Here is a 16,272-nt window from a genome sequence, read left to right on the forward strand (position 1 = left end):
GACATAATATTTGAAGATGAACTAATAGTGGTGTCATCGCTATTGTTTCTCGCTTATTATGATCTGGTTTTAAAAGTTTTTATTAAAAGTAATGTATTGAGGAGTTTGTTTTATTGACACTTTGTTTACTGTTTTACTGCGGGGATACTATTATTCTTTATATAGGGTTAACTACAGCATCACAGAACCGTGATTTGATATGGTACTACGATTCAAATTTTACCTTTAGTGACTCTTGTATTTTACAAAATAGGCTATAGTAAAAGTAAAATTTTGATATTCCTGCTTGATCTTCTTGTGAATAATGAGGACAACATAAAATAGAAATGGTTTGGAGTTCTATAAAGTTATGATTCTTTAGACTTTATAAATTAATTTTTTAATCAGTTTTGTTTAAAAATAATTTTTATTTGGAGTTGATTTAACCCGCAATTGGTTAACGATTATTATTGAACATAAAGTCATTTCTAAATATTTTAAACCTGTATTTATCACCAAAAATTATATTCTAAGGCCATTGCTGCGTTCTCCAAGTATTGCTTTACGCTTTAGTTATATAGACTATGGAGCTACGAATTGATTTGTTCCAGAGAGCAGCCGCAAAAAGCGTTGATGGAAAATGAGCTAACTTTAATGGCGACGCAGTCACAAAAATGTGTAGACGTTCCAGGTTCGATATTCGGTTAGACTAAAAATTAGTATTTTTTATGTAAAAGAAGTAGCAAAAAAGCCTGCAGTCCACCTGATGATACGTAGCTACTACCGCCTATGGATATACAGGGTAAATTTTTCAAACGGGCCTTCAGGGCCAAATCCGAAACTATAAGGGTTAGCGAAAAATGCTAAAAGGAGTTACGAGGCCGATTTTGATAAAATCTAAAACTGCATCATTAGTTTTTTTAAATATCTTTTTCCTTAGCCGGGAATCGAACGAGTTCATTTTGAAAAAAAAATACATCCTGTATATCCAAAGGTGATAGTAGTCCCATGCCATAGTAGTTGTAATTAAACCCAGATAATTTAGATTCCTGTCAGAGGTTGTCCACTGATGCATTGCTCCCCTTAAGACTAAGTTGGAACGCCTCAGAAAACTATGTCTCCTTTACCACATACCACACAGCGGCGCTTAACACTGCTGTTATTAGACAGAAATAGGTGTCGCTGTAGTGCTTCCGGACTCAAACTGTAAGATTTTTTTTTATAATATAGGAGTAGCAGACGAGCATGCAGTCCACCTGATGGTAAGTGGCTACTGCCGCCCATAGACATCTGTAATCAACCCCAGATATGATTAGGTATTCCTACCTGAGGTCGGCCACAGATGCGCCGCCACCCTTGAGGACTAAGCTGGAATGCCTCGGAAAATTCTGTCTCCCTTACCATACCCTTCATAGCGGAACACAGCAGCGCCTAACACTGCTGTTATTAGGCAGAAATAGGTGTGGCGGTGGTGCCGCCGGAATCGAACCACAAAGTAGTCTACCACATTCAAATATCATATTCTACCTACATGGTTCATAACTACCTAAATAGCGTATATATTTTTCTGGGTACAGATGTTTGTAAAATTGATTGACATTGTGTGGATAATGGACAAGTAATAAACAATATTTTTGTTAAATAATTTCACAAAAAAATATAACAAAAACAGTTAATAAAATTCAATTGTCTGTGATTTAGATCTGATTTTAACGCTTACAATATTTTATATAAGTATTCAATTATTATAAATGTAGCCGTTAAAATGATATTATTAGAAATCTTCATAAAACAAGCAGGTCAATCGTACTCAAATATATTTTACTAAGGTGTCTCTTAGTTCTGAGATTATATACTTTTTCATACACTCATTGAAGTGCTATTAAAAAAAAACTTTGATAGTTTATTCAGAATAGTTACGACGTCATATTTTGTCTGGCAGTGGAAGTTATCGAATACAAGAAAGAAAAGTCACCATATAGTAATAACAAGTAATTAATTTAAAAAATCAAAAACCCGACTGCACCAAAAAGGCTGAAGTAGAATTTCCAAAAGCAGTGAAATAGGCATTTCATTATTTTTATCCAGAAAGCCAAATACAAAGATTCATAGTAGGTGTCCGCTTCAAAAACAAAAAATGTTCAAACAATATTATCCTATTTTATTTTATCCTCGTAGTGTTCATTTACGCTATATAAAGAACCTATGTGTAAAATTCCAGCACGCTTAAGTTCAGCGGTTTCCCTTTGCGTTGATCTCTGGCACATCAACTCTCTCATTTAGTCAGACAGTCATCTCGATGTGTATATACGAGTATATATGTACTAGCTGACCCGGCAAACGTTGTGTTGCCATATAAATAAAAAAAATGTTAAGGATGAACAACCCTTATCACTTAGGTGTAAAAAAAATAGATAGTGGCCGATTCTCAGACTTACTGAATATGTATATAAAATTTGGTGAAAATCAGTGAAGCCGTTTCGGAGGAGTACGGTAACTAACACGAGAATTTTATATATAAGATATATTATATAATGTATGTGTAATCTCCTCTTAATTTCCTTTATTTTGACACCCTACTCGATAGGTTTGGTTAACTTTTTTAAAACGTGTTACTATTTCGCGAAAAAATTCACCATTTACGGTCTATAAAATATATAACTTCAGTAAATCAAAGTTTCGGTCATTATTTTACCTCGTTAGAGGTAGCATTTCATTATTTTTATCCAACAAGCCTGATACAAAATGTCATAGTGTTTGCTTCAAAATTGACGATAGTTCAAATGAGTTTTTAACCCTTATTTTACCCTCTACGGGGTTGATTTTTCGGAGGGGGATAAATAAGTGCGTCCTTGTTCCTATCCAGAAAGCCAAATACAAAATTTTATAGTAGTTGCTTCAAAATTAAAGGATTTCAAAAAAACTGTTTTCCCCTATTTTACCCTCTTAAGGGTAGAATTTCCAAAAGGCCTTTCTTAGTACTTATTCAATCTATATAGAGAACCTGTGTGCAAAATTTCAGAACTGTAAAGTCTTTGGTTTAGGCTGTACGTTGATTTCTGAAAAATGAAAAAGTCATTTAGTTAATCAGTCAGTCAGTCACCTTACTGTTTTATATATATACAAATATCTTTTTATAATCTCCGTTTAATTTCCTTTCATTTGATACCCTACTCGATAGGTTCGGTTAACTTTTTTTTTTAAATGTGTTACTATTTCGCGCCAAAAATCCGCCATTTTGATTTTTTTTTACTAACACCTATCTAAGGACACTCGGGTCATTGGGACAAATATAATGACACTTTAACTGTTGAAATTCATCCAGCCGTTTGTTAGATCGGATCAAATAAAGAAAGACAAACATACAAGATACGCGCGAAAAACATAACCCTTCCTTGGCAGTCGGGTAAAAATGATAAAATACACACATATAATTTTATAATGTATCATTATTTATAAACATAGTGATAGCCTAGTGGTTAAGAAACTCGGTCTCTCATTTGGGTGTCCGAGGCTTAAATCCTACGCACCCCGTTTTCAAAGGTATTTGCGTACAAGAAATTTATTATATAGAAAATAAAACATCGCAAGGAATCCTGCACGCCTGCGCGTTCAAAAAAAAACCTTCTTAAAAGTGTGTGACGTCTACCATTCACACTTACCAGTGCGGTGGACTATGTAACCAAGAATATTCCAGCAGTGGAACAATAATGAGTTGACAATGACGACTTATCGGAAGCAAATAAATTGCCAGGGAAATTGATATAAAAGCATCCAATTTCATAGATTCTTAAACACATTTACTAAAGAGTATTCCTATGTATTCGTGATGCAAATATACACAAAAAGGAGTCGTTTCGTTGTGTCAATATCATTTTCTCATACAGCTGCTCGAGTTTCACACGTAATGTTTGAACTAAAATATATTTTATTTGACGCTTTATGAATGAGGATGAGGCAACCGCTGGTACTTCAAGGTTTTTATTAACTTGTATATTAGTATGTATCTTGCAACAAAGTTTTCGCTAGTTTTCCACTTGATTTGAAATCTGAAATAGAGGTAAAATTTTAAAGATTACTTAGATTTGAAGGAAGAACGGAAAGGTAGAACCCTATGTGGTTCGACTCCGGCGGCACCACCGCTACTCCTATTTCTGCCTAATAAGAGCAGTGTTAGGCGCTGCTGTGTTCCGTTTTGAAGGGTGTGGTAAGGGAGACATACGAGTACTTTTCTGAGGCGTTCCAGCTTAGTCCTCAGGGGTAGCGGCACATCTGTGGCCGACCTCAGGTAGGAATATCTAATCCTATCTGGGGTTGAGTACGGATGTCTACGGGCGGCAGTAGCCACTGACCATCAGGTGGACTGCATGCTCGTCTGCTACTCCTATATTATAAAATAAAAAAAGATAAAAAATGTGGTAGGTATAGTCCGCGTAAAACTACTAGTCGGCTTTGAATATAAAAATGAATCGCGTCGCCATAGTAAATTGTATGACTAACCTGCTCGCAACAACTTCAGAGCGGACTAGCAGTTTGGCAAGGACTATACAAAATTAAGACTTAATCAGGTAGGTATGACCGCTACACCACTACTATTATTCAACGTTTTGCGTAACTAAGATCAGCATTTACTCATACGGCCGTTATTAATACTCAAAAAGATTTGGATAGAAATCTTCTATCTTAGATCGAAGTTTGAAAATGTCTAGTATAAAGCGATTGTCAAAAATCGATCTTTCGTATGCAAAACAATGGATTGGAAATAAATATTAATAACCGGCGTATGTATCGTCCAACGTGGGCAGACAAACCATTAGATAGATCGATTATTAATCTGAATACTTTCTTTCCAATCCCGTTACCGCAAAGTCCACAAAACGTTAAATCGAAAACAATTCATTTAAAAACTTCCGGGAGCCTTACGTGACAATTCAATGTTTCATTTCTATTACAACTTTGCCCCACTTGACACCTGCTTGGCACTTTAGAATTTGTTTTTGAAAATGTTAACGGTCGTAATAATTTTAGATAACGCTATTATGGGTTTATTTTGTGTAAAAGTGATATCCTATGTGTTTGAAGGTGGTAGAACCCTTTGTGGTTCGACTCCGGCGGCACCACCGCCACCCCTTTTTCTGCCTAATAACAGCAGTGTTAGGCGCTGTGTTCCGTTTTGAAGGGTGTGGTAAGGGAGACATATTTTTCAGAGGCGTTCCAGCTTAGTCCTCTGGGGTAGCGGCGCATCAGTGGCCGACCTCAGGTAGGAATATCTAATCCTATCACGAATTGATTACAGATGTCCATGGGCGGCAGTAGGCACTTACAATCAGGTGGACTGCATGCTCGTCAACTACTCCTATATTATAAAAAATATCCTAGTGGTTGAAACTAGACATCTCAAGAGTTGTCCAAGGTTAAAATCCCAGGCACACTAATTTTTCAAAGTTAAGTGCGTATTAGAAATTAATTAACACATGCTATCTTAGCTTGAGACCTACACACTTCTCTTGGGAGTTCTTTAAATAACATTTTTTAAAGTTGTATAAGTTTGCACTTGGCCACTGTGGCCGCCTCCCATCTTACTGAGTGAGAGACCCAACTCGCAAAGGAACAGTAATGAGTTGATTAAGTTTTTATTTAGTAGGTACTTAAAAGTAGTAACATTTTTCGTGGTTCGACTTAGAAGGCACCATTGCCATCTGTTTGTCTAATAACAGTGTTAAGCGCTGCTTTACTCTGAAAAATAAGGGACATATTGTTACAATAAGCGTTTCAAGTTTGTTCTTAGGGTTTAACTGGATCTGTGGCCGACCTTTTTATGCCCTGTAATACAGATACGCGACAGTGGCTACTTAACCAAGTAGGCTGCACGCTCGTTATTTCTATAATATAAAAAATACACAGGCAGATCAACTACCGGACTTTTGTAAACTTGGCTTGTAGTTGAATAATGTTTAACAAGTATTGGTAAATAGTAAATTAAACCAACAATTGTCAGTACGTGACCGTAACCACGAGACAATCTGTTTCTACCAGTTAATCTGATTGCTGACATCTATTGTAAGGGTACATTTTTGTTTTATTTTGAGTATACATTTTAAAGGTACCTTTTCTGGCGCGATTTTGGATGTCAGTGGTCAGTGCCACCCATGGACTTCCATAACTAACTGTATGGAATAAGAACTTAAAGCTAATCCGGTGATCTACGTATCGGTATGTGTTGTCACTCCAGTACCCTTACCATGAGTTTTCAACATCCCACAATTTTATGTTACGTTTACTCAATCCATTATTCTGTTCCGTTTGCTTCAGTAGACTAACAATAAGTAAGTGCTCAAGTATTTTTGTCTGCCTCACATGTTCGCAAAAAAGAGAGACAAAGCATAAAGCGCCATTTTGTCATTTTAGACATTTAATGTTACGTTACTGACACTATAGTTCTGATATAATCAGCTAGGGGCGCTGATTGGAATTTATATGGGCAAATACGTAAAAAAATACCAAAACAGTCATATTTGTCTAAACGTAAAAACTCATGGTAAGGGTACTGAGGATAAAGAATGAGACACCTGAGTCGACCACTCATAGGTAAGTAAGCCGGCATTTAAACGATTCCGCAAAACAGTTTCACGCTAAAAACAGGTGGTGAAACTCTCCGATGGAGCGATACTGGCTCTACCGTGTTTTAAATTTACCATGGTTCCAGCTTAATCCTCAGAGATATTGCAATATAATTAATCCAAGTCTATTTGCAGTAAATAACCGATTTCCTCGGACAGCTGTAACCAATAACCATTAAGAGGACTGGGTATACACTTCAATTTTGTAAACCAAAGAATTATTATAAAGAAAATCCCAAAGTATAGCCAATGTCGCTTATACAATTTTGATGAATCTAAGAATACATCATAATTATGTTAAAATTCGTCCAGCCCTTTGGACTGCAAAACATGGAAAAGAGTGAGATATACATACATTAAAATACCTAAAATATTTGTGCTATCGCTCAACTTAAAAGATAAAAATCGCTTGCGTTTACTCGCTGACTATGCGACAAGCGCCTTAGTAAATAACTTACGGTTCGTAGGTTGTAGGTGTAACATTAGAAAGCATGTAATCCAGATTAGCGACACAGGCCCTTTCAATTTTGTTGTAATCATTACAATAAGTAAGGCCACCTTTTATATTATGAGATTACGTGTAATTTTAATAGTGAATGTAAGTCACGACCGAATGGTATCGAATGGAAAGTCGTAATATCTGTATATTTTGTTCCCATAAAAATTGTAATTCAAAATGACGGTATTCAACGGTTTCTTAAGTTATAACTAACTTTTTATGATAATTTATTTTACTACCCACTTCAAATTCAATTTGAAAATATAACGGTCATTTCGAAGGAAAAGTAAAAAAACCAAACCTATTTTTTTAATACGAGTTTCACTTAACTATTTCTCTATTATAATTTGATATCATCGCAAAAACTTGGAATGTTTTACTTAAAGTACCGTAATACTAGTAATTTACCGCAAAAATTACAAAATTTCGCTGAAAAACGATTTCACTATCTGTAGGTTAAATAATTCGCTTAAAAAATGAATATTCGTATTGAATTTATAAGTTTTGTAATTCTATTACAATGGAAATACAAATATTTATTAAGTGTAAAAAGTTGACTTATTTGCATCGTCTGGTTTAGAAACGGTTACGTAAATCTGAAATAAGGTTAACTGCATAATTGCAGCATGCTGCATACATTTTATTAGGATACAGTTGATATATTGTTATTCACTCGTTACAAATACTTCATTCCTTAATTATTTCACTTGTTTAGTCATTCAATTTACGCTATGCTAAATTACCATTGAAAAAATAGTAATAATAGTAAATCGGCTTTAACTCTATTTTTTTTTAATTTAGGAATAGCAGACGAGCATGCAGTCCACCTGGTGGTAAGTGGCTACTGCCGCCCATGGACATCTGTAATAAACCCCAGATAGGATTATTATAGGATATTCCTAACAGAGGTCGGCCACAGATGTGCCGCTACCCCTGAGGACTAACTAAGCTGGAACGCCTCGGAAAAGTCTGTCTCCCTTACCGCACCCTTCAAAACGGAACACAGCAGCGCCTAACACTGCTGTTATTAGGTAGAAATAGGTGTGGCGGTGGTGCCGCCGGAGTCGAAAAACAAAGGGTTCTACCCAGGGCCGGATTTAAGGGAGGGCAACCGGGGCCTTTATAAAAGAGGGGCCCCCACAATAGAGACGTCGGATTTTTTTTTATAATTCCGACTACTAGTCGGACACTAGTAAAAAAAAATCTTTTGCTTAGATATTTTTTTTCGCTGTTTTACCTTTATCTACAGTACCTACTTTGTACAAACATGAATACTAGAAGAATCTACCTGCGTTTCACAATAAAATATTTATTGAAAAACTCAACTGAAAAAATTGTTCATTTTATTCGGAAAATAATTTGGGGCCAGTGGCCCTCCATTCCTTTGTTGCCCCAAGGCCTTTAGACCTCTAAATCCGGCCCTGGTTCTACCACCTAAATGCTATAATTATGGTATATGCTATATGTGAATTAATAATAATTGTGTATTAAGAAAACAATGATTGTAATTGTTGTAAATTATAATAGGTATTCGATAAATTACTATTGTATTTTATTTAAATTAAATTACCAATTAACAATCTTTTCATTTGAACGTATGATATAATAAGTATTATTTAAGTAAATTTACTTAGAAAATGAGCATTCCATCTAATCAATCCCAGATAGTTAACGATCCCAGATTACTACCGGTCATCTACAATAGAGTCGCTACCGTTTTAGAAAACAGCGTTTAACTAACAGTTTACATTGCCGTTAATATAAGTGATAACATCACAAAAGTTTTGAACGGTGTTATGGAGGTGGGGGACGAGGGGTGGTACACACCACACTTGTTTCTTGCAAAAAGCAGTTCCTACGTTTCGGTTAGGTTAGGTTAGGTTAGGAAGCAATCTTGCGTTTCAGTTAGGGAGTGTAGTTGCTGGTGACTTACATATGAGGCGACCACTTTAGTCCTCAAGGAGGACAATTAATACGTGATGAAAGATATGTGTTATAGAGTTTCTTTCGCCGTTTCTTCTCCATAACAAAATGTAAAGTGTTGGTAGTTGTATTGACATTCAAAAAGTGCTCTGTAAAGAACCTATTTTGAATAAAAAATTTATTTCATTAGATTTGATTTGTAATCTTCTCAGTTGAGGTCGCGTTCCGATCCAGTAGTAGCTTAAGAAAAAAAATATTGTAACTGACAATTTTATAAGTGCCGACGTAAACCTATACAAAATAAATATATTTCATTTCATATATTTCATGTCATTTCATTTTATCGGTTTCAGGTATAATCCCTGATATATAGAGCTGATTTAAAATAATACTAAACAGTTTAAATCGGCTAAAACCTCAACTCCAGAGGTATCACTGTCACACCATCTTAAAAAGAATCATGGGCGGTAATGACCACTCACACTCAGATGGACAGTATGCTATTTTGCTACATTAATATTTAAAAAAAATGAGTGTCCCTTATCTCTAGGTAAAAGTGGTTAAACAGTACCGGAGACCTTCGCACGATTAAACGATCTTCCTGACCTCTATCGGCAACTATCCGTAACGTTTTCGCAAAAGCAAAGATTTTGTCGATATTGACAAGATTATTAATAATTAATCTATGCAATGTTTGTTCTAAGATCGATATTTGGTACTTCCTTCCTTCTAGAAATCGGTAAATTTCGATTTTTGTAAGTAAAAATGGTACAGATTGTTCTTTAATAACGAGTGATAGCTGATTATCTGAATTATCCGGCACCGCAAAAAAAACCTACAATAAAAGGTTTTTTAATTAGACTTTTTGTAAAACGAGTTTGCACTTATGCAGTCCTCTTAATAGTAAATGGACACTGCCACACATGAGGATCTATCATCTTCCATCCTGTGAGAGTTCGGCCACAGATCCATTGCTACCCTTGAAGATTAAGATCCTTATGAAAATATTTTATACCCCACTTTTAATACCAGAAAATAAAAGTACTTAACATAGCTGTTAAGACAGAAACAGAACCTTTAGCGTTAAACCAAGTGGGCTCTACCTCTACCATCTTCAAACAAAATAACTTTTTAAAATGTTAGTATTATAAAAATATCTAAAATTAAACAAAACCTAGTGCCAACCCTATCACAGTTCAAAGTGCTAGTAAAATACTAGATCATGCTATTTCATAACAGTGCATTATATTTCAAATTACATTACTTATTTAATTGTTACCAATAAAACCTGAGAGCTTTGCGCAATCAATCATAATAAAATTGTTACTGACAATTCCATTATTCTTTTAAGTTGTAAAAGGAAACGGATGCTCAAACGTTTGTAAAGTAAGTAAATATTTCCTTTAAACGATTTCCGAATAATGCTTTCAAAGGTTGTAGAATACATTTTGAATCTGAAAGTACTACCACACATCTACTCGTATTTCTGCCATTTAAAAGTAATGTGAAGAAGAAAAGGGTTTGAGGCTATGGAAAAGACACCTTACATAAGACGTTCCTATGGAGTACTCGAGGGTAATTATGCATTTGGGAACGACCTCAGGTCCTAATCCTATCTTACGGCCTGTTGCCATTAGATGAACACGTGTTTTTCACTTTATTTTCACAAAGAAAAAATATAACAGCATAACATACTAATATGTTCCCCTTGTTAAAGATCATGACAATGCATACGTCCACTTGTATTGCACGACTCATGATGCGAAGCATCAGAGAGTGCTTTACGATCGAAAAATTGTTTTCTCTTCATTTTGGCGGCTATTTTTATTATTATAGCCTTGATAGTTCACGGAATCAAGATATTTTGCATACTATTGTCGAGATAATTTAATGGAGATTAATTCCATACTTTTTAAAAATTTATTTACTGCAATATAATTGGAAAAAAACACCAAAATAGGTCAAAAAATTTTCCTGTCCGTCATGTATGAAACCTGTAACTTGTGAAAAAATCCATCATTTGAGTTAATTTTTTTTTTTAATTCTAATCGACGATTGTAGGTTGTGTCGTTTAATTGCAATTAATAAAAAACGAAAACTACAAGACTGTATATCTATAGATATTATGTACATTTATTCCACCAGGGGCGCTTGTGCAGTACCTTCTTCCTACTACAGCTGTTTTTTCGGCAATTAATTTTGAACGACTTAACTTTTTTTTTTTATATTTCATAATTAAATGAGCATTATGAGTCGTGCACTTTTGGATTTTCCAAACTTTTTTATAAATTACTTTCATACAAAAATTATTTATAATCCGAATTATACATTCTGCATACATTCTAATTCATTTGTTAATAATACGTCTACCGTATTTAGGAACAATATTCGGATAATTGTGACCGCTACTAACAACAAATTAAGAACTTGAATACTTAACGCCATCTGTTATTTCTAGCAAAAGACTCGTCGATAGATGCCACTTACGAAAACGCCATTTTGTTTTTTTTATAAGACAACCATCTTGTACAATACTTTTTGGTGCAATTAGAATGTCTACGTGTTACTTCTAGATAGTATGAATATAATTCTGAAATTTTAGTAAAAAAACTAGATTTTTTCTTTTTCATCACAATCGAGAACTCTTTCAGGCATTGCATGCATCTTTTGTAATGTAGTTAGTAATTTTTCACGGAGTGAGGTAATGGTTATATTTGCAGATCTTCCGTTGCAATTACTTTTATTTGTTAACCGAACGCAATCTGTATTTACAATTATCAATTGTTATAAATAATTAGTATTTTCGACGAACTTAGCTCGTGGTTATGCTCGTGTTTGGACTTTTCTTGGATTAATTCTTTGTTTTATGGAATAATTGATGAACTGAGGAAACATAAGAACATGACAATAAATTGTTTCAATAAAGTTTGTAATCTAAAATGAAAACATTTCTATTTACCTCTCACTCTTTGTTCATAATGTATGAGCGAGAAATACGCAGTATAATAGTAGTAGCTGAGACTTTCAATTACATTTTAATTAACATGAAACAAGGTTCATCAGTCTTTCAGTAAAAACATAAATAAACAAAATCGGAGAAAAAATAAAAAACGACAAGTATATTAATGTCATTACACACTTAATTTTTGCAACATTTTCTATTTACAAACACTTACTCACAGATTTTTTATATGTATAAGTAGAGCAATTATAAACGGTTAGGAAATCTAGTACCGGTACCTGTCTAGTTCTTTAGTGCTAAGTTTGTGTCTAGATTTCGTTGACCTATACTTGTAATAGGTACGCAATACTGCTTTTAGGTTTTAATGCTTCGTAAATTGAAAAATACGTCGCGGACGTGCTAAAGAAATAATTATAGCAAAATAATTGTGTCCATATTTCACTGTGAAGAGTTCACTATAGTTCACTGAGCACCTTTTTGTCTGAATTAGACCAAAAATCAGGCAAAACGACGCCGAACGACGAACTTGCTAATTTATGTGATTTTGAGTACCTATTATAGAAGCTTTTGATAATGTTGCATATATGATATTTAACGTGATATCACATACTTAATAACTTATCTTTGCGTTACCCTTATTTACAACATTTACAGCATATGTGCGTAATCAGTATGTAAATTATTTCGCAGTTCCTTATTTTATTTTATTTTAAGTTTCTGGGTCTAGATTATGTTTTTGTATATATTCGTTCACGTCTCCTACAATAGAAGAAACCTAGAATTCTACTTATAGAAATTGTTATTTAGAGCGCTCTATCTATCACACGTGTTTACGTCGCTCGCGTGTGTCACCTCCCTTATAATAACACTCTTCAGTGTTTTCGTGATGCGTGTGTGCGTGCGAATGAAACGTGTAGGATGCAAATGACACGCATGTGGATGCAACGCGCGTGCGGACTTAAACACGCGCGACCCGAAAAGCGGCCTTATTAACAATTATGTAACTTCACACCTTCTAACCATATGACCTTTTGAATATCCGAAGCAAATTTCGAATTGTACGCGGTTTCCTTACTCAAATTGTATTCAAATCGGATCGTTACATAAGTTGCCGTGGGCAGACAAAGAAGTTAAATCAATAAGTTAGCGTAAACTTAGTTAAACCCCATTCATAAGTTAGTTCAAAGTTTCGGTTATACGTGTGTGAATTACAACATAAGGCTCTTTACACATGAAGCGGAGTACAAAATTGCGTGTATGCGCGTAAAGAGACACTTTTGTGTGATTTAAAATAAAAATGATTTTTTTTTTCATTTTGTAAACAATTTTAAATTGTATATTCAAAACAAACGAACATGAAACCCACCTGTACCCTTACCAGAAGTTTTTACGTTTTGACAAATATGACTGTTTTGGTATTTGTTTACGTATTGGCCCATATTCCAAGTTCTGGCACAATCCGCTAGGGGCGCTGATTGGTAAATATATGGGCAAATACGTAAACAAATACCAAAACAGTCATATTTGTCAAAACGTAAAATCTCCTGGTAAGGGTACTGATATGAAATGAGGAATTTTGTCATAGATAGCGCATACGTTAGATATTCTTTTCAGAAAGATGCCATTGTTCCTGCCATAATCCTTAGTCCCTTTGTACGAAATCAATAAAATATGTGGGTTTGGCATTGTTAAGGTACAAACATCATATACGAAAACATAAAATTGATCAGCTTCGAAATTTTAATATAGGTAAGAGTATGTTCGAAACGTGTTTATTTTTTCGAAATTTTACTGCTCACCATTTGCTCCGTAATCAAACACTGCTCCTACATTCGGCATATTAATAATTTTAAAGTGTTGAAATGTCTGGCTACATTTAAGATATCCTTAAATCCAATAAGTTTATCTTTAAAACGAGCCACTTACAGTTAAGTCATAACTAAATTATTTTTAGTTACTTACATGATTAGTCAAAAGTTACCGTTGAAGACTACATATCAAATACATCAAGTATTTGGTAAGTAACTTTTTTTAAATGTCCGATTTTCTTTTATATTAACATAGCGTTTGTTACATAAAAACCGTTTCAAAATTACTTTGTTTTAAGATTTGCTTTCTTATGATAGCTAAAAATATAGGCGCAGCCATTTTTGGCACACTTTTATATTTTCATTAAAAATTTTATACCAAAAACGTGTTGGGCTCTAACATGGCTTACTGTGATACAGTAAATTGTGGGATCAACAATATCTCTTCGTGTATTCACCAGACACGTAGACTTTATGATGTTGGCTATTTTTAGAAACGAAGTAAGTCAGCTCTATTTATATCCCGACCCATATTTCTATACTCTCCATAAAGTAAGTAGGTATCTTATGAGTAAACATGTAGTAATATTAGTAGTGGTTAACTTTTTCGAAAACTTCTGTATAGTAGGAATTAGTTTAGTATTACTATTTGAATGTAATTAATTCCTCAAACAAATAGAACAAACAGCAATTTAGAAAATTACACTACTGGCATCATGAAATGAACATTAATTTTAAGGACACTTCCAATGTATTAATTTACTGCAACACAATTTAAACATGTTTTTTCACTTGTGAACTGGATTTAAATTTTGTCATTCTAAGAATAAGGTTTGTCCAATGAGACGGCAATTTAATTTTATAATACCTAACTACATTTAAGTAACTCTACTCAAGTACATTAATAAATATTTAAAAAAAACGCACCGTTTATAATTACCCTTATCTTAAAATTCAAGATGGAGAACGCCACACCTACGAACGCTTTTGAAATGATAAACTTTCAAATTCCAATGAATTGAAAATTACAATAACTAGAATGGTTGAACTGTTGAATAATAAATAACTACAGTATTGTTTAACTTTGCATAGTTAAATGTGATTACATGAATGGATATGCTGAGTGGTTATTAAAGTTACGAGTAACTAGTTTAACCCTGAAAAGGGTGGTTAACTACATCGACTTTTTCAGAGATACAATCGCAAAAAAATATGTATAAAAACTTAAAAAAAACAATTATATAGGAATATTTAGTTTAAAACGTTTTTCATCGAAAACCCTTTAATTTCGTGCTCATATCATGGTGTTGCAAAAAAAATTGTCCCCCATCTTGGGGCGTCCGCCATATTGGATTTAGGATGATGACACTAAGATAACCGTATACTGCCATGCAAACCAAATGCGTTTGCAAATTTTCAGCTCAATCGGTTGAGGTTAACTGTTTAAAATCCTATTGCAAAATTTGACCTTCACATACAAGTACGTACGAATTAATAAAGCAAGTTAAGTAAAACCTTACAATAAAAATGACGCGCGCTTGTCTCCTTTCAGTCATCAAAGTCTTACCTGAGTCCAATCATAGGTGCGTTGCTATCCCTGAGGACTAAATCGAGTAGTCGCCCTAAGTTCTTAAGCCACCTCGTACCTTCAAACCAGAGGACAACAATAAAGTTATTAGGCAGAAATAGGTGTGGCGGTAGTGCTTCTGAAGTCGAACCATAAACGGTCTTATCTTCCAGCCCCTTATAAGTCGAACCAAGGGTTCCTTTCAACCCGTTTATCCTCAAACAGTCCACAGATTCCGTACGATGGGTATTTTCGTAACGGATCCGTCTCGATCGGAACAGCTTGCGCCATTGATCCATCCGACCTTGAGTTACTTGTCTTTTTATTACAAGCTGTTATTTTTCCACTGTAAGATGACGTTCGATTTCCAACTGCCACATGCTAGACTTACGACAGATTCCAGCTCTGGGGTCGTGCAGACGGGCGGGTGAAACGCTCATAATTAAATGTATACTGAGGGTATAGGTTTGATGTGCGTCCAACAATGGACATCTTTCATAACGTGTAAAATGTATTACTTATATTTTTCTTCCTTAAAATTATTAAGCATTCCATTTTGATGCCATTAAATGGATGAATGGATTTTCAGGTTCGCTAAAATCGGATCAATCGAACGTATTAACAACAAATAAAAATTAAAACACGTTTTTATCATCAAAAAAAAGTAGGTATTTTATGTAATCCCGCTTATAGCATTATAATTTATAAAATTTTACTTAATTAATATTTTTAAGAATGACTATTTCAAATGGTTTTTTTACATATTTTATTTTAAATATAGGCTTGAGAATTAGTTCATTTAAAATTTATTCAAATACAATTTAAGGCAACTGCAGGGTTATTATACATTCAATAATGGTTTATTGTTATTGGACGTTCCAAACGCCGCGTTTTAGACGCTGTACTGTTTTTAA

The sequence above is a fragment of the Epargyreus clarus genome, unplaced genomic scaffold (assembly GCF_041222505.1).
Source record: "Epargyreus clarus isolate Ecla_fem2 unplaced genomic scaffold, WU_Ecla_fem_2.2 ptg000029l, whole genome shotgun sequence".
Lineage (NCBI taxonomy): Eukaryota > Metazoa > Arthropoda > Insecta > Lepidoptera > Hesperiidae > Epargyreus > Epargyreus clarus.